A 19,391-nucleotide genomic window follows, 5' to 3' on the forward strand; every position below is an offset into this window, starting at 1 on the left:
AAGAGACCCCTGTTTACAGCCTTCCCAACTCCCTGCCACTACTTGCAGCAATCCATCCTGCCTAAACCAGGGTCTGTGCTTTGCTTTCCCTCCAGGCTCTAGGAACAGTACAGTGACCCACAGTTTTAAGTTACTACCCATCCCCTCTCTCAGCAAGCCACACTTAGTCCTAAGGGGAAAGCATGAGAAAGGAAAAAAAATTAAACCTGTAAGAGTCTGATCTGCCTGCTAACAAGCTAACCAGACATCACCCTAACTCCCACCTCGGGCTCAGGCAAGGGTCAGATCTTCCCACCCCCCGTGGTTACAAGTTCATGATCTGAAATGGTTGTGAACCAGAAGCCTGGCCAGGCAGATCAGCCTATTTCTTTGTAATAAAAAAATCACCCTTGAATTGCCAGATAGGAACAGAAAAGGTGGCTTTCCTGGGACATAGCAAAAAGGGAGGGTGAATGCCACTGGAGGAGGTATATTTATGCAGAGCCCCATCTTTCCAAAAATTAACCCAATGAAAGACTCCAAAGGGCATGGGAGGAAGTTGTCAGACCTGTCACGGTGCAGCCCACAAAACCAATGGTTCAGACAAGTGGCACGGTCCAGACCCAAATGCCTCTACTCTGGCTCGGGGGCTGCAGAGCGCTAATTCTGATTTAGCCCAGTTCTAACGCCACTGTACCATCAGGGTGGGCTTCATTGCCTAACTCTGCATAAGAAAAGTTCTGTGGCTTGAACTGGGAGTGGGGTCTGTCCATCAGAAAATGCAGCCTGACACCAGCTGTTACCTTTTCACTGTTAGCCAGGCCCCTTTCCCCAGTTTGTCCGACACCCTGACCTTCTGAACAGATCTCCAGCCCGACAGAGGTGCAGGGGAGGTTTCAGAGCAGAAGGCCCTGCCTGCACACGCCATCGGAGGGACGACTCAAGTAGAAAGTAAAACTGTTTTGAGTCATACACTATTGTAACGGACCGGCTTCACAGTAAGCGCAGCACGCACTTCCATTTCCCCATTGCTTATTGGCACAGTGCTCCTCCGCTGCTCAGAATGAGCATGTGCCAAAGGGCCCCTAAGCCAGTGGGCCTGAAGCCTCCAGAACCAGCAGACAGCTGTATCTTACAGATCCACAACGGAAACAGAGAAACCGCCACAGTGGCAGAGAACCCACCCCTGTCTGCCCCCCTCCCCGCCTGGTGCTGTACTCAGCAAACACACAACAGCCTTCAAACCAAGCTTTCTGCAAACAATGCAGCTGTTTGCTCTGAGACAGGGAAAGACCTTTCCCCTGGAAAATAAAAATCACTATTTAGAGAGGGAACACAGCAAACGACTCAAATCCCAGGGGATCAGGATGTTTCAGTCGATGGGTAATGGGCTACAGAGCCTTTAACCTATAGATCACCGGTTTCAGTCCAGCCCTGGTCAGTGGTGATTGAAAGCTGTTACCAGCCAAGGAGAGTTCAGTTAACTAACATGGGTGGCCTCAGTCTGGTTCTTCGCTGGCGAGAATCCACCTTACAAAAGCAGCCAGCTCTCTAGAGGCCAAGGACAGAGGGGCTGTGGAGACGGACGTGGCCCCACGAGGGCAAGTGTGAAGCACGCTGGGCAGGCAGCGGCAGTACAAATCCACACAGGCAGCGCTATCCCTGGGGAGATTCAATCTATTCAGCCTGTTGCACGAGCAACAAGGGTCAAACGTAGAGCCCCTTGAAATCAGTAGCTGATGTCCGTGGGCTTGGCTTTGGATCAGGCTCTAAATCTGAGCTCTTATCCAACCCACCCAGAGTAGCCATAAAAGTGATCCAAGCGCTGGAGGAAGTGCCTTACAGACGACCTCAGCCTGCTCCACTCGTTAAGTTTGAGGCCAGGTCAGCCCTAAAGGGGAAGGTCAAATCAAGATACTCCACTCCATCTATGTTCGTTACGTAGCTGGATTTGATGTACCTTAATTTGAGTTTCCTTGTGGTCCCCACAGCAGGAGGCCGATGGGAGCAAACACGCCTGTAGGCTTCCCTCGCTCCTTGCAGAAGCAGGACTGCCCACAGCACCCTGAGTGCGATTTAGCAGGTCTGGTCAAGATCTGCTAAATCAAACTCCAGACGATTGATCACAGCAGCATGGATCTTCCAAGGAGTGAAGACATGGCCTGAGAATCAACTTGCTCGCTTCGTACAAATACCTTCTCCTGGGGAGAAGATACTGAGGCTTAGAGGGCTTTTTACTCTAGCAGGGAAAGGCTGAAAGCAGATAAAGGTGTGTGCCTCTTTTCCCCCTATTTGAATTTAATAGCGATGGTGACTAACCACTGCAATGAGCTACCGAGAGAATCAGTGGAGCCTGCATCTCTGATGCTTTTCTGGAAGTTGTGCGCTAGCCAAACGCAAGTTACTGGGTTCAATGCAAGGGTAATGGAGAGAAATGTAATGGCCTGTCAGATCCAGGACTAGATCCAATGGTCCCTTCTGGCCTTAACTCTGATTCAGTGCACAAAATGGCTTTTATTTCTTTCTTTTCCGTTAGGCAATTCCTGGCTGCATTGAATGAATAATCACAAGAAATCCTGCAGCTTTGCAGGGGGTTAGACGGGATCACAAGGTACTTAGGGAGGCTGTGGACTCTCCATCGCTGGAGATCTTTAAGGGCTGGTTAGACAGACACCTACCATGGTGCTTGGTCCTGCCGTGAGGGCAGGTGACTGGACTTGATGACCTCTCAAGGTCTCTTCCAGTTCTTGGTAAGGGTATAGCTCCTGTAATGCCAACAGGTGGATCAAACCTGGGACCTCTGGAGTGTAGTGCATGAGCCTCTATCACTATGATCTAGAAGCCAGCTGGCTATTAGCTAAGGCTGTAAAGCAGACTCATTCTTCTCAGAGTGGGCTTGGTGGCTGTGGATGGAACAGTGCACCGCGGCCAGCAGGTGTGGGCGTTCCATTCCCATTTGTGATTGGTACCTCACTGTGCAAATAGCAAGGGACCATCCCTGACACAAAGAGTTAAACACGGTTAATAGACAAGTCCAAGGAAGTGCTATTTAGCCCCATTTTGCAGATGGAGAACTGAGGCACAGAGCTTCGAAAGTGTTCAGGCATCTAATACCCGTTGAAGTCTGTAAGAGTTAGGAGCCTGAATACCTCTGGGGATCTAGGCCAAAGTGGCTTCCCTGTGATCACACAAGGCATCTATCACAGACTGGGAACTGCATGCAGCTCTCCTAAATCACAGCACAGCCTTAGCTTTGCTATCCCCAGAGAGGGGACGTTACAGTAAACTCTTCAACTTCAACGGGAACAATGGGCTTACAACAGACTTAGTTCTGTTCAAGTCGAGAAGGGCAGCCAACGGTAAGTGTACACACGGGAAGCCGTCATTGGAACTGGTGCTAAAATACTGAAGCCTTCCATAGCAAAGGGTTTCACAAACCACAACAACTAGAGAGCCAATATCTCGTATGTGCTCAATGAGGCTCCCACAAAACACTTGGAAACTCTTGAAGGCCCTTCTGAAGTCTGCAGCTTTCAAACGGATTGGGCACCGGGTTTCTCCAACGCCCTTCTCGAGAATGACAATTCTGTGGCCAGTTTCCAGCTGGAGAGTCAGGACCAGCAGTCAAACATTGGTACTTTGCGCCTTTATAACAACTTTCCTCTAATGTGTGGAGTTAGGTTACAAAGCGTTACTAAGCATCATTAGCCTTATTGTACAATCCGGGAAACAGACAGAGAAGTTAAGTCACCCAGTAAACTAGAGGCAGAGCTGGGAATGCAATCAACAGACACCCCCCCCCCATTCTCCCAGCCCTCCCGCCCCCCCCCCACACACACACTCCTAGTGTAAGTACTAGATGTACTGTAGCACCCTGAAATAGGGATGGTAAATATTGGTTAATTTAATAGTTGAGTAACCTCACATAAGAGCATAAGGTGGCCATACTGGGTCAGACCAAAGATCCATCCAGCTCAGTATCCTCTCTGCTGACAGTGGCCAATGCCAGGTACCCCAGAAGGAGTGAACCGAACAGGTAATGATCAAGCAATCTCTCTCCTGCCATCCATCTCCACCCTCTGACAGAGGCTAGGGCCACCATTCCTTACCCCTTCCGGCTAATAGCCATTAATGGACTTAACTCCATGAATTTATTTAGCTCTCTTTTAAACCCTGTTAAAGTCCTAGCCTTCACAACCTCCTCAGGCAAGGAGTTCCACAGGTTGACTCTGCTGTATGGAGAAGAACTTCCTTTCATTTGTTTTAAACCCGCTGCCTGTTAATTTCATTTGGTGGCCCCTAGTTCTTACGTTATGGGAATGAGTAAATAACTTTTCCTTATTCACTTTCTTCACACCACTCACGAAAACTTATCAGTTCGGTGATTATTCTATAGTCACCAGAAGCGGGGCCAGCAGCCAGTGCGCTCCAGCCCCACTCTGGAGGAGCCCCCTGCCACACAACGCTGCTGCCTCTGTATTATAGACAGCAGCGCAGGGCGCAAAACGGGAGCTGGTCCAAAAATCAGCTCCCCTCACGAGACCTGATGAGAGCTGGAAATGAGCCAGGCTGCCTGCCCGCCCGACTCCTAATACACTTTCAATGCAGAGCCGCAGCAGGGGTAGGTCCCGCGCCCATCGCAAGCCAGGACTGAGCCGGGCTGCTGACCAGACTCCTAAAAAGTTTATTGGTAGGGAGGTGGGAGAGAAGGGAAATGTGTGTAGTTTACAGCATTAACCTACAAGCTTTTGCTTATCAGCTAATCGACTGCACTATTACATCCCTATTCTGAAGTAGCATGGCAGTATCAGCCACTTAGCAGCTTTGAACCAACAGCCCACTAGCTGAGGCACAGGAAATACCATCAGAGGAGCCTTGCAGTTCCTGGAATACAGCTCTTGCAAAACTCCCCACACCAGCTTCCATCTCGCTCCGGTCTTCTCAACAGGCCCTCCAATTCCCCCGCCTCCTGCCATTTTCTATGCAGTCTCCCAACGCCATTCTGAAAAAGCTGCCCTCCATCTTAAGTCGCTGGCTGGTACGTGCAGCTCGCCAGGGGAACTGCCGGCTCGGCAGCCAACAAGGGAGAGTTGCCAGGCATGTTTTCAACCGGAAGGAGCAGTCAAAAGGGAACCTGGTGGCTCCAGTTGGCACCCCTGACTGGGCCATTAAAAGTCTGGGGGTGGTGAAACAGGGATTGGGGGCTACAGAAGGCTCCCTACCAGGCCAGACTGCCCCCGCCCCAAGTAGCGGCTCCACAACAACCTTTGACTAGGAACCATGACCAGCTGGAGCATGCGGACCCTCCTTGGCCGCTTAGGAGCTTCAGGGACCTGGTGGCCGCTTCCTGGAAGCCATGGTAAGGCCACCAGGACCTCGCACTCCCACCAGCCCCAACCCAGGAGCAGTCGGTGAAGGTAGGGCTAGAGGAGGCAAGCTCTCAGCCCCGCCCCTTCTGAGGCCCCGCCCCTCCACAGGAGCCAAGACCTTACCCCTCCCCCCAGGCAGGCAGGGTGCATTCCCCAACCCCAGAGCATGGGGAGGACGGGCGCTGAGGGCAGCAACACTGTCCCCAGTGGCGGGGCCAGGCTGGTGGCTTGGGAAGGCAGTGCCGTCCCCCACCTATCTTAACAGCCGCCGATGCCCCAACCCAGCCCCGAGTTCCCTCTTGCAGCCCAAACCCCTCATCCTTAGTCCCATCCCCAAGTCACCTTCCCAGCCAGAACCTTCACCACCCCCTGCATGCCAACCCCCATCCAGAGCCCGCTCCTGCACCCCAAGCCCACATCCCTAGCTGGAGCCCTCACCCCCTGCCCATCCTGGAGAGAGTGAGGGTGGGGATGAGTGAGCAATGGGCAGGAGGAATGGAGAGAGCTGGGGTGTGTGACTAGACTAGGAAGTTGGCAACCCTACAACTGGAAAGAACGTCATCACGCAATTACTCTTGATTAAGAATTATGGATGAGAACTTCCGCTAGACCACATCATTTCATACCAGTTAATTATCTGATCCTATGCATGTTAAGAAAACCGATCCAAGTCTTGTTCTCTAATGCTGAATAATACAAAAAACAAATACACATTTTAAACCAAGACTCAAGTCATTTGCCTGCCCTCTAAATCTTAACACAGGAACATGTGGTTCCAATCCGCCCGACAGAAAGGCAAATAAGGTATTAAATTAATCAACCAGTGTCCAAAGAGCTCCTGTTCGTAGGAGCTGAAGATCTTTGCCACCAATGCACGTGCTGGCCTCTGTAGCAGAATCCTGCGCACCCTAACAGACCACAACTGTGAAGGCTGGACTCAGCTTGGGTAGCCAAGTCTTGGCCTCTGAGTTTCTATTCGGAAAGAGACAATGTGTGCCAGAAAAATTTTGTTGCACAACCCTGATAAATCAAAGTCAAACAATGAGGGCAGTTTGAAATTGGCTGTAGGCAACTAAAAAGTCAAGATAAAAGCTTTGGACCAACCAGGAATGCGCACGGGAACTGTCTTTTAGCCGCACCTCCAGTTTGATAGGAAGTTGCTTAAATAATCTCAGCTCAGCCGACAATTCAGCCTTTCGCATCTGAAAAACCCCCTTGGCTTCATGCCCAGATCACTTTAAACTGTGTCCCTTCAGGACACACGTGCCTATTAAATACTGTACTGAACTTGTTTGTCCCCTACTGGCAACCAGCATACCAAAAATGCAAAAGAAGAATTGGTGGAAAAGGTGGGGGGAAAATTTCAGTTAATGAATGGTCATTGTGTGTGCATGTGTTTTAAAACCAGAAGGGACCACGGATCACCTCGTCTGATTTCCTGTCACAGGCCACAGAACGTCTGCAAAATTATATCTAAGCCATCTACACAAAGTTAGGCTCTGCCCAAAAGTTTCCAAGCTAAAAATCAAAGCATGGTTATAAATCAGAAATCTGCAGTTACATCTTCTGTAACCTGGCAGCCAAAGTACTTGAAATGGTCAACGTGACTGAGTCATACTCCATTCATCTCTACTGCCAGTTTTCATCCCTGCCTGGTTTTACCAGTGGGTTATAATACCTCCAGGTCTTTTGAGGGTGCTCATATCACGGTTTATCACCTTGTTCCTTTAGGATCCTCCTGCTGACACAGAAGATCAATACGATCAACAGCTGTCGACTGAGGGCTGACTTCTGGTGCCATCTGACTTCCAACAGATGTTTGATCCATGGTTCCAGGTGATCTTTATGGACTGATGTCATTTAGTCACTCCATATTTCCTTCACACTGCTTGTAGCATTCTCCTGGCCATCGTGATGTAGGCCTTCTCTTAAGTCTGTAAGATCCAGCGGTACTTGAGCCCCTTCTTCTTAATTGCCAAATCACAAACACGGCATCTAGGGTTCCTCATCTCATCCCGAAACTGAACTCTTCTTGTTCAAGGAGCGGTTCCACCCTTCTCCTAGTCCTGATGTCCACGATGCATTTAGCAGTTTCATCCCTCAAAAGTCTCCAGAGTCATAGATGCTTCCTTCCAATATACTGGGGCCGGGGTCAACTTGAACCAGTCTTCGGCAACTTTTGTCTCGCCATGCAGCTTTAACCACTCTGCTCATCCTTTCTATGCCTCTTGCTTTCACCAGATCCAGCATCACTTTGGCATTGCTGCTTCTGTATCCGGGCTGCATTTCTCCCCTGGTCCGTCAGGTATAACCAAGGACACCATATTAGGGTCACGGGTTGCCAACCCGTGACCCTAAAGGGTTTGCCTCTTTTACAGGACTGTTTCCACCTTTCCTTTATAAATGCGGTACAAGACCATCCTCCATCCCTTTGCCTCTTGTTTTTACAGGGATACAGGCCCTTCTCACCAGTCAGTTGTGGGTAGTTTTAAACACTCAGCTAACAGATCCTCTGGGTGTCTTTCACTGTATCGGCAGCGCGCTTTGCTTCTTCATACTTGCTTCCACTTGATGGGTTCATTCTTTTCTGGTCACGTGCCATTTTCTTGTGTCAGTTGCTATCTGAATTTCAGTCTCACCACTGTTCCTCTCCCCCTTGTTTTTCCCCCCCTCCATCTACCATCCACAATCTAGTCACAATCCACGATTTAGTGTGGTCAACTAAAAATGTCATGCCACACCATGGATATTGCTGGACCAGGAAGTGCCCAACTTGAGGTTCAGCCTGTATTTGCAGGTCAAGGAATCACAGCAAACTTAAAATACTGCACCCAAAAGTAAATTCATTGACCTATCATGTCATTTGTAACCTGCAGATTCCTAACTCCAACAGAAAGAACTGACTTGCATTATAATAAGAGCTTCACTGTCTCAGTTACCAGCTGTTCTTAACTAAAAAGGCCAAAATCCAGTCCATTCTGTGCTAGATAACACAGGAACATGTGGTTCCAATCTGCCCGACAGAAAGGCAAATAAGGTATTAAATTCATCAACCAGCGTCCAAAGAGCTCGTGTTTGTAGGAGCTGAAAATCTCTTTGCCACCAATGCACGTGCTGGCCTCTGTAGCAGAACCTGGAAACAGTCCTGCTCACCCTAACAGACCACAACTGTGAAGGCTGGACTCAGCTTTGGCAGCCAAGTCTTGGTCTCTGAGTTTCTATTCAGAAAGAGACAATGTCTGCCAGAAAAATTTTATTGCACAACCCTGATAAATCAACCTCTAACGGATGAGGCACATGCAGAATTAGACACAAGCTTCATCCACTGAAGCTCAAACGTCAGCCAGCCTTTTTTTTCCCTTGGGCTTTGCCCTCTGGGAACAATGTGTCACACTACCGTGTGTGATTCGCACCAACAGCAAAACCACCAAACATTGATGTTTGGTGAAGAAGGAATTCTTTAGTGGTGTTTTGGGGATTCACTATTAATAAGCTGCCCGCTACAGGTATTCGAAATAGTCAATGAAGCGGGGATTTAAATATCCCGCGCTTCATTAACATTATCTCGCCAGAGCACTAGTTCAAACCACAGCTCATTTGAACCAGGAAGTGCGCGTCGGGACGCATTAGTTCAGGGTTTGGTTTGAACTAACACGTCCCGGCACGCACTTCCTGGTTTGAATGAGCTGTGGTTCGAACTAGCGCTCCGGCGAGATCATGCTAATGAAGCACGGGATATTTAAATCCCTGCTTCATTGACTATTTCGAATGCCTGTATTTGCATCCCTAGTTCGAACTAGGGTGCAAGTGTACACATACCCCAAGAGTCCACTAAAAGATCTAGTATTTGCTGACAATATAGCTGTTAAGCGATTGCTTAACCAACACAAATATAAAGACCAGAAAGCTGTACTACATCACAGAAGAGACAGGATTAAACCATTTGTTATTAAAAACAAATCTAATGAGAATCCCAACCCCTCCCAACACAAGCACTATATTAGAAGGCAAAGCAATTCATATACTTTGGCAGCAACACGCAAGCCAACAGGGACATCCGAAAGGAAATAACAGAACGAACGGACAAAATGGCAGCTGCAGTCACATCTTAAACACAGTTTGCTCATAAAAAAAGAAAATCTATACAGATCAAAAGCAATGAATCTTCAGCTCAAAAAATGTTACTGGAAATCCAGCAGCTTTCAAAAGGAAATGGGTCAGGAAATGACAAGGTATTAACTGGAATGAATTTGTCACCAATGCCAAGATTTGAGAGCGAGCAACAACCGCTTATCTCTAACTGTATCCAGAAAAAGAAAACGGAAACATCTGTGATATCTGAAGCAGAACTATTTGGCCATGACAGTTGTGCCATTGGGAATTGTATGCCCAATTTGCAGGAACAGGCAAAAGGCACCAAAGAAGGAATCCTCCATCAAACTGAACTGAGACAGGGAGAGGGGAAGGGAGGAGACGACACACACCGCACCCCACACACACTTATGGGAGTTAAACAGAAGATCTGCTAAGAGTAGTCCAGGATAGACAGCGATGGCAGAGCTTTATTCACATCCGAAGCTACAGCTCCTCATAGGAAGGATTTGATTAATCACAGAGCACAGTTTTCTCCATTAACTTTAAGACTAAACACTGACTCAGGACAGTTTATTTTACTTACAATGCATAAAATTCCTCTTGCAATACAAAATTCACATGCAATACACAGTATAACCACATTTTTCTCCACATTTCCCTCATACATACTTCAAGTTTTGGAGTTGACTGTTCCATTTTCCACACACAAAATGAACAGAGGCGAAGAGACCAAGTTTGGTCAATTAAAAACCATTGTTGCCTCATTACCACTTCCTTTTAAACTACATAATTTTGTGTCTATGCAGAAGGACCAGGAGTTTCACAAGGGAGGGAAATCCAGCACAGAATACCAGTATAAAATGCCAGATGGTGTTCATTTAAAAAAAAAAATGGGAACAATTGGCTTCCAAAAGGCACACAAAAGTCAAACATTTCCAAGTTGTTAGGAAGCAGACAGCTTATTTTGACAGAACAAAATGAGAATCTGGCCATTTGAAATACTGAGGGCAGAATATCCTTAGCTGGTTGAGCTGGCAATAGTTCACTGAAGTCAAAGGGGCTACCCTAGTCTAGATCTGCTGTGGAATCGGGTTACTGCTGTGAATCCAGACCTTACCCATGTGAGACTGGGAACGAGAAGGCTTCGGGAGACTGTAGCACTAGTAAAATGATGACATGAACTTGGGATGGAGGGCTAAGGAAAAGTCAGAAGCATCAAGGAAAGGAGAGGTGGTCATCACCTGGAGGCAAATGGGGACTAAAAGGTGAAGCCCTGACCCTACTGAAGTCATGGAAAAACTCCTACACCGCAAGAACTGCCAAGGTAGATTAATGGGGCAAATATTTTTTTTAAAAAACCCACTATTTAAAAAGATGATAATTGGTCAAGAGGCAGGGAAACATTTTTCTTGCCAACGGAGTTGAGAGACATTTTCTTTTTTATGTTAAAAAGCAGAGGTATGTGATTATAGGATACGGTCAGTTCAGGTCAATAAACAGTGGTCAGTCTGACCTGTCAGAACTACCTGTTTGGGGCTTGATTCTCAGCCAGCTTCTACATGGCCTTCATTGGCACACTCAGAAATAAACAGCCCCGAGCTACTGCTCTCAACAGGTAGCAGGCAGGCGTGGGCGTTTTGACCAAACGCCACTCCCTCTGAACTCAGTGGTGAAAGCTGACTTAGGTGAGAGCAAAGCATGTCCAATGAGGAGAGCTCTGGCTAATCCCACGCACGAAGTTCACTAATATCAGCATCCACAGTGAGGGACAAAAAACCACCAATGCAGCTTTGGGCAGAGGCAGAATGTACCTGCAAAAACCAAGTTTGTTTCTGAAAACTTGAGCCGGAAAGTCAATGGGGACGGGGACAGGGACCTTCGGAGAAAGCCCGCATTCTTGTTTGCATCTGGCAGAGTGTCCGCTCTTAACCTCAGTATTTTTTGTATCATGGAGCCAGCCCAAAGCCCCAAACGAAATCTCCACTGTGCTAAGCACTATACACACACTCAGTTCCAGCTCAGTGTCAGACTTCATGCCCTTCCTCGCTGCTACTCTTAATTTCAATGGCCTATTGAATTTTGGCCTCCACTAAGGCCACTGCCAGGCCTGTGAGTTAGTACAAAACGCAGTGACAGGTTTTGAGGTGGGTACGCCACAAGTTATTTCATAAGGACCACAGGACCATCAGAGGGTAATAACTAGTGGTCCCTTACAAAGCTTGCCTACAGCACCACAAGTCTGGTCTCTGTTACTAGTGAAAAGAAAACAGATTTCTGTTGAAATGATCTCTGGACTCTGTGCTCAAAGGCTCTGGCTTTGTTCGCTTATTCCCAAAGAACAGACCTTTCTGTCTAGCCCAAACTGGTACAGGGTTGGAACTACTCTTTCCTGCCTAATGCCAACTGTTCCCTAAGATAGCCAACACAATGAAAAATGGTCCTTTATTGGAGTAAGCCAGCATTCTTGCAAGGAGCACTCCCACGGAAAATAACTAAAGGGCATAAGAAGTCATCTTCAACAGAATAAATGTCCACACAGAGCCTGCAGCTGAATGCATTCCTATTGTAATCCTTAATCATGCTTTTACCCAACTGCTCAGAAGAATAAAGTGTACTGACTGTTCTTTATTTGTCCATGATGTTAGTCAGTTTGCTCAGAAAAGCTGCATCAACAGTTTCCCATCCTACTCTGCCTCAGTCCTTGAGGCCAGATCACATGTCTTCATCCAATGACAAAGGCTACCAAGGCAGAAGTAACCTTTCCCCTCCTTTATACATCTACCCATAACAGAACAGTCAAAAAACCCTATGGACATATTTTATCAACAATCTGGATGGAGACACTAACGTTCTTTTGCTATCTAGAATTTCAGATGAGTCCTGCATGCACACGGCTAACGTATATTCTTAACGTACTCAGCAACTGCACATGGACAGGATATGTACACACAAAATACATATTATTTGAATCTAAGTTCCAGGGTCAAATTCTCAGCTGATGTAAGCTGACAGAGCTCTGCTAAAGGCAATGGCACTCTGCCAGTTGTCCCCTCACATCCCCAAGAAAAGGAAATCTAGTGTTAAAAGATTGGGACAGAGTCTGCTCCCTCACTTACAGTAAGAAATTAAAAAACACCAGCCCAGACTTCAATGCTGTTTGATCAGTCATGCCCAACTCTTCATTTGAGGATGAAATTCAAACTCTGTGCAATGCACAAGTCCTCACATAAGTTGTACACAATTTAGTATCTGGATAGTGCAGGTTGTGATGAACAAGGTTACCCATGGCCTCATAAGCATGGCAATCATAGACAGTGTAGTAATGCAAATGCCCAGGAATGGCAGGATAGCTTAAAAGTATTGGCCCTTAGGCAAAACTATTTCCAGGCTTTTGGGAGCCTTATTCTGCCATCCCACACACCTGGGAACTCAATGTGGGGGGGGGGGGGGGGCTTTGCAACCCACATGTAGCTTTGAAGAGACTTTTGAAATCACATACATCTCATTTGATTAATTTATGACTGAACTCTACACTCCGTGCTAAGGGTCAGACTATCCTGAGGTCAGCAAGGCTACTTCTGATTCACACTGCAGTAAAGAAGAACTAAACCTCAGTCCAAAAATCTCCATAAAGCTTGCTGCAAGGAAGTCAGTGGGAAGTTTGCTTGAGTAAAGACTGCAAGATTGGTCCTTAGGCCTGCTGTTTTTTTAAAAAGTAGGAGCTGCTTGTTCCCTTGTTCAGGGGAGAAGGGAGGAAGTGGACGACAAACCGAATTCTTACGGAAATATTGGAGAGTTGAGAACTTCTAAAACATACAAGGCTAGGTTGAAATTTATAGTACTGGACCTAATGTAATTGTGAATTCAGCCAAAGATTGGAGCCATTGTAGTTTAGAATTTAATCCTACAGAACCTTTATTGTCTCGGATGTAAAAATGTATTTATGGGTTAAATGGCACAATTAGGGTCTGCAGTTATACTTGTTTGCATTATTTAATAGAGCTATATTTGGGAACTTTGTAATGTGTATTAGGCTATTACTTCTTGAAAATGCAAAAAATTGTGATTCAACTGCATTTCAGAGTGCTTATTTCACACTTAGAACAGACATATCTAATGGACCAGAGTGGATTTGAATTGATGTCACAGTCCCATCTCTATCTTTTTTCCCCTTCAGCATCTGAGGAAGTGAGTTGTAGCTCACAAATGCTTATGCTCTAATACCCTAATAAATGTGTTCGTTTTTAGTGTGTCACTGGACTCAATGTTTTTGCTGAAACAGACCAACACAGCTCTCTCTCGGAACTGTTTGCCTTTAGTTGATTTATTTTTAAGGGAGAATTTAATGTGGCTATTTGGGAACTGGTTATTCACATGGATTCATTGTAAAGCCAGAGGGGACCACCATGATAATCTAACCTGATCTGCATAAAGTAGGCCAGATAGATGCAGGGATTGCTGGGTGAAACTAACCCAGTAATAGCTGGTAGAACTGAGTGGCTCTTTTTAAAAGGCATACTCTCTCAACATGAAGACTCCAAGCGACATCCCTGGGTAATCTGTTATCTATTGCAACTGTGCCTATCACTTTCCTGCCCAACTCAAAAACAGTGGAGTGGGGATTTATTTCACACAGAGCCCCACTGACGAGGGCTATTTGTGGAGAAAGATGCTACTCAGTGTGCTGAAAGGTCTCAGTCTGGATGGTCACAGGCAGGTGCATTATTTTTGCCTATGCACAGACTCCCATTGACAATGGATTGTAGAGGTGAAGCAAGTGCAGTTACATCTGTCACGTCATTAACATGACCCAACAGCCAGGGTCTGGGATACTATGTAGTTAGGAGAACAGTCTGCAAGGGCACTGCAGAAACTCAGTGATCCATCTGGTTTGGGGATGGCTCGCCATATACTTCCCTTTGGATTTCTTAAGGGAGGCAATATGTACCTAGCTGTTTCTGCACAAGACATGCTTTCATTTCATTTCCCTCGCCATAATTCCTATTTAATATCACTATTGATATTGGATGTGCTTTAACAAAGCGTCCCTTGAAGTTACAAAGCACTGCACAAAGGCCTCTGCCACACCGAAGTGTCATGAAAATTAAAGCACAACTGTTGTCTATTGTGACTAGTATTGGGTTGTCCATAGGGTTTGTGGCTGTAGTGACACTGTTCTGTTTGGATTTTAGTACTGTATTTTAAAATATTAACATGGCCAGATTTTCAAAAAAGCAGTTTTCATTCAGAGCACAATTCAACAAAGCACTTAAGCACATTGGTTTGTGTGAGACTCCACTCTGAGGCTGTGTCTACACTGGCAAGTTATTCCAGAAAATCAGCCGCTTTTTTGGAAAAACTTGCCAGCTGTCTACACTGGCCACTTGAATTTCCGGAAAAGCACTGACAATCTAATGTAAAATCATCAGTGCTTTTCCTGAAAAACTATGCTGCTCCCATTCGGGCAAAAGTCTTTTTCTGGAAAACTGTTCCGGAAAAGGGCCAGTGTAGACAGCAAAAGGGCCAGTGTAGACAGCACAGTAGTGTTTTCCGCAAAAAAGCCCCGATCACGAAAATGACGATTGGGGCTTTTTTGCGGAAAAGCGAATCTAGATTGGCCACAGACGCTTTTCCGGAAAAAAGTGCTTTTCTGGAAAAGTGCCCTGCCAATCTAGACGCGCTTCTCCAAAAAAGCTTTTAACGGAAAACTTTTCCGTTAAAAGCATTTTTGGAAATTCATGCTAGCATAGACATAGCCTGAGTGTTGCCCTGAAGTTTAAAAAAAATCCTACATGGTGTATTTAGGTTACAACTATATTTTGTGTGTGTGTTTACAACACCATCAGAAATTAAAACAAGGATTTGGAAATGTTTGATTTTTGTGACCTGTGCTAGAACTAAAGATAGTTTTGGTGAAAAAATATCAACCATGTTCAAGTAGCAACTTGAATTTTACAGGTTTATTTTGACCCCTTGTTTTTTTAGTACACCATCATAATGAAACCATGTTTAGGGTTATCAGCTATGATGTAGCAACAAAAGATGAAGCCTGCTGTTAAAGGTGCTGTCACTCCTATACAGGAACTGAGACTGATTTTGGTCTTATATACCCGTGGAGTCATTCCACAGAGTTTAAGGGATTGGTGACATGGCTGTAGCGGAGATCCAATTCTGCCCTGTTAGGCTTTCCCATCTCACAGTGAAGGAATAAGTGCTGGCAGCATGAAATATGTAGCCCACAAGCACACCCAAATACAATGAACTACATTTTTCAGAAAAAGATACAAAGCACACCCAGATCCTAAGCACTTTTCTATTCTGCCCAAAACATCCTCCCAGGCAGAGCTCCTAACTCCCTGGAAATGGGGCAGGAAGCCAGGTACTTTAGCCTGGAGTCGATCAGCAGCTATTTTCCCCCATTTTCCTTTGTTGGATCCCTTCAGTCTTTCTCCTTGCACACAACAGTCCTGGAAGCCGGATTCTCTCCTACAAGAATATTTTTTCCCCCTCCTCCTTGAGGCGAATCCCCAGTCCCCCAGCGAGGCCGGCGTGTGCAAAAAAAGACTCTGCCAAGAGGAGGGCTCCAATTGTTATTTTTTTCTAAGGAACCAGAGTTTAGACGCCAGGGGTTACTCTCGGTCAGTCCCAGCAGGGCTGCCTGGCTGGGTTGCCCTCCCTTCCTGCCCGGGCCGCCCCAGCTGGAGGGCTCCTGCTGAGAAAGCAGCGGGGCAGGAGAGAGCAGACCCTGGACACAGAGCGGCTCCAGCCAGGAGCCATGGAGGAAAGCAGCAGAGAAGAAAACCCGGAGCAGCCCAAATAAATCCCTTTGCAAACAAGCGCTGGGGAAAGAGGGGGGAGAAAGAGGAGAGAGAAGCCAGAGGAAGCCACAAAGGAGGACGTGCAGCGGGGGGGGAGGGGAGGGGGGGGCAGAGAGAGAGAGAGGCTGCCCCACAAGGGAGAGGGGACCAGGAAGGCAAAAAGAGGCGACCCTACAATAAACAAAGCTCCGGGCGGTGGGGGGGGGGGGGTGAAGCTGGGGCAGGGAGGGGCTGCCCAGAAGAGGACCCCTACAATAAACAAAGCTCCGTGCAGGGGGTGAGGCTGGGGCAGGCAGGGGCTACCCCAGAAGAGGGGGGAGACCAGGAGGGCAAAGAGAGGCGACCCTACAATAAACAAAGCTCCGGGCGGGGGGTGAGGCTAGGGCAGGGAGGGGCTACCCCAGAAGAGGGGGGAGACCAGGCGGGCAAAGAGAGGCGACCCTACAATAAACAAAGCTCCGGGCAGGGGGTGAGGCTGGGGCAGGGAGGGGCTGCCCCAGAAGAGGGGGGAGACCAGGCGGGCAAAGAGAGGCGACCGTACAATAAACAAAGCTCCGGGCAGGGGGTGAGGCTGGGGCAGGGAGGGGCTGCCCCAGAAGAGGGGGAGACCAGGCGGGCAAAGAGAGGCGACCGTACAACAAACAAAGCTCCGGGAAGGAGAAAACGGGGCGGGGGCTGCCCCTGCCCCAGAAGGGAGGGGAGCCCAGGAGGGCAACGAGGCGACCCTGCAATAAACAAAGCCCCAGCCCGCCCCGCCGGCAGGGACCCCGGGCTGAACATACGCGCCGCGCAGCCCTACCTGGGTGGCAGCCACTTCTCGCTCCCCGGCGCTAGCTCAGCCCCGGCCGGGCTTCGAACCCGCCGCGCCTTTTATAGCGGCCCCGCCGCGGGGTTACTGCCGGTCAAACCCGGCCGCCGTGTTTATGTCGGCCCGTCACTCAGCCGCCGCACGTGGCGAGCCGGCCCGCCTCTTAAAAGGGCCCCGCGCGCAAGTCCCCGGGGCTGCACGCGCAGGGAGCCGGCCAGGGTCGGGGGGAGCCCCAGGGAGCCTGCCTTGGATGCGGGTTTCCCAACTCCTGGGTGGGGCCCCAAAGGTTTGCAAGGGGCCTCTGTAGGCTTTAGGCTGCTGGGCTCCCCACCCAGCGCTGCAATCTCCGGGGGGGCAGCCACTTTGATTCCCCTGGGGTGCTTGGCCCCCTGCTCTACTCCAGGGCTCCCCACAACGCAGCCCTTTTCCCGTGGCCCCACCCCGCCTCTTCCCATCACATTCCCCTGCCTTCACCCAAGCACAGGCTGCCCTGCGCCCCTCCTTGTGCTTCCTTCAGATCAGCAGTGGGCAGAAGGCACTGGGGGGTGTGGAGCCGATCCACAGGCCTGACAGAGGGTGCTGAGTACCCATTATTTTTCCCCCGGGGTGTCCCAGCCCCAGAGCACCCCCCACGTCAGCTCCGAAGGACCCAGAACCAGGCAGGCTAGGCCCAGCCCACAAGACACGGGGAGGCCAAATTTGAGGGAGCGGCACTGCAAGCCCAGGAGGAGCCAAGTCACAACTCTGCTCACACAAATGTGGTTCCTGTCCGCGGGGTGGGGCCAAACCTGGCCAGCAGTGCAAGCCGGGAGATTGCAACACCTAGAGCCAGCCCAGCTTGCCCCACAGGACAGGAGCCAACACTATGAGGAGCGTGGCAGGCTGGACCCAACCCTCCTGGGATGCAGGACCTAACTGAAACCACCTCAGGCCCTTCCACCCCCAGTTCATTTAGTGGGTCACAACAGGATATAAACAATTACAAATAGGGCCTGTGTCCAAAAAGGTTGGGAACCAACGTGCTAGTAAAAGGTCTAGGCTTCACTGGGTGAGTCTCTCTTGCTGGGCCCTGTTACGATGATCAGACTGGTCCCTGATTATACACTGAAAGGCCATCTGTATTCCCTCTCTTCCATGAACACAGCAAGGGCTAACACCTAGGAAGAGAGGCCGTTACACACACAAGTATCCAGAGTATTGCAGGAGTTGTGAGCAGAGCTGGAAGGATAACTGAGGGGAAGAGGCTGAAATTTTTTCCTTTATGAGCAGATAAGCTGCTCGTATCCAAGGGATCATAACATTAATTGGGTCCATGGAGGCAGCTAGCTGCTATTATATAATGTCTGGAAACTTGGAGGTTTTAAAAATTTGAGGATGAATGTTTATACAAACATTCATGCTAGAAGTTATCAATCATTTGTGATGCTCCTTACAAAAAAAATCTTGGTTTCAAAACCCATCTTTGCACTTCTTTAGCTACGCCAGTGCAGACCCCTACACAGAAACATTTTCATTTGAATGGTTTGTTTCAGGGTAGCATGACCCTGTTCATAATCAGTTTCAGCGACACCAAAATGTGACTCGTTACTAGTCAAACCTCAAATTAGCAATTGGTCACCTTGCTTTACTCAATAGACCACATCATGCTGCAGAGTAGCAGGTGAGTTCTGCATGGCTGCTGCCCACAAGTGCCTCCTCTAGTTTTTTTTCTATCCATGTGTAGGATAAATTTTGTTGTACGCACCAAGACACCAAGATGTGCACCACCAATAGAAAGACATGCTGCCAGCTGTGGCCATTCTGCTAATATGGGGCGGTACTTGAATCTCTCGTGGGTGGCCACCCAAGCGCTCAGCTTCCTGGGAAAATTTACACACAGAAATCTGAGTATGTACCCAGTACGTTTATAATGCCCTAGCTTGCTGTGACACTCCAGGCTTCTTAACACGGGATGTTATGGGACAACTCTTCTATTGCATCCAGGGACTGTGTGCAGAAGTGGTCTAGACTGAGAAAATTCATGTCCTGACAAGAGCAAAGCTGGTATGAGGTTACTTCCTTCTGCCCAAAGTCTGCTGTAGACTGCAGGAAACTGCACAGCATTTTATGTTGGTCCAACCATTTTTTGAAAAACACCTTCAGTTAAACCAGTGCAACCATCACTGGAAATAAATCAGGAGTGAAATCTGACCCTATTGAAGTCAATGAGAGTTTTGCCATTGACTTTAATAGGGCCGGGATTTAATTCCATATTATTTATTGCAAGGAACAAAAAATATGAATGGCAAAAGTTAGCAGCTCACCAGCAACCCATTGGCTGTA

At 48.1% G+C, this 19,391-nt stretch overlaps 1 protein-coding gene across 2 annotated transcripts in view; it reads right to left on the reverse strand.

Moving 5' to 3' along the window:
* The window catches only part of ABCA1 (ATP binding cassette subfamily A member 1), a 121,683-nt gene extending 104,479 nt beyond the window's left edge, over positions 1-17,204 (reverse strand). For both annotated transcript variants that reach the window (XR_012904577.2, XM_075931352.2), the window contains exon 1: positions 17,061-17,204. The gene's annotated coding sequence lies outside the window, so the exon portion shown is untranslated. The remainder of the gene's footprint in view (positions 1-17,060) is intronic.
* Positions 17,205-19,391: the final 2,187 nt, after the last annotated feature.

The sequence above is a fragment of the Pelodiscus sinensis genome, chromosome 6 (genome assembly GCF_052426305.1).
Source record: "Pelodiscus sinensis isolate ZL-2025 chromosome 6, ASM5242630v1, whole genome shotgun sequence".
In the NCBI taxonomy this organism is placed as follows: domain Eukaryota; kingdom Metazoa; phylum Chordata; order Testudines; family Trionychidae; genus Pelodiscus; species Pelodiscus sinensis.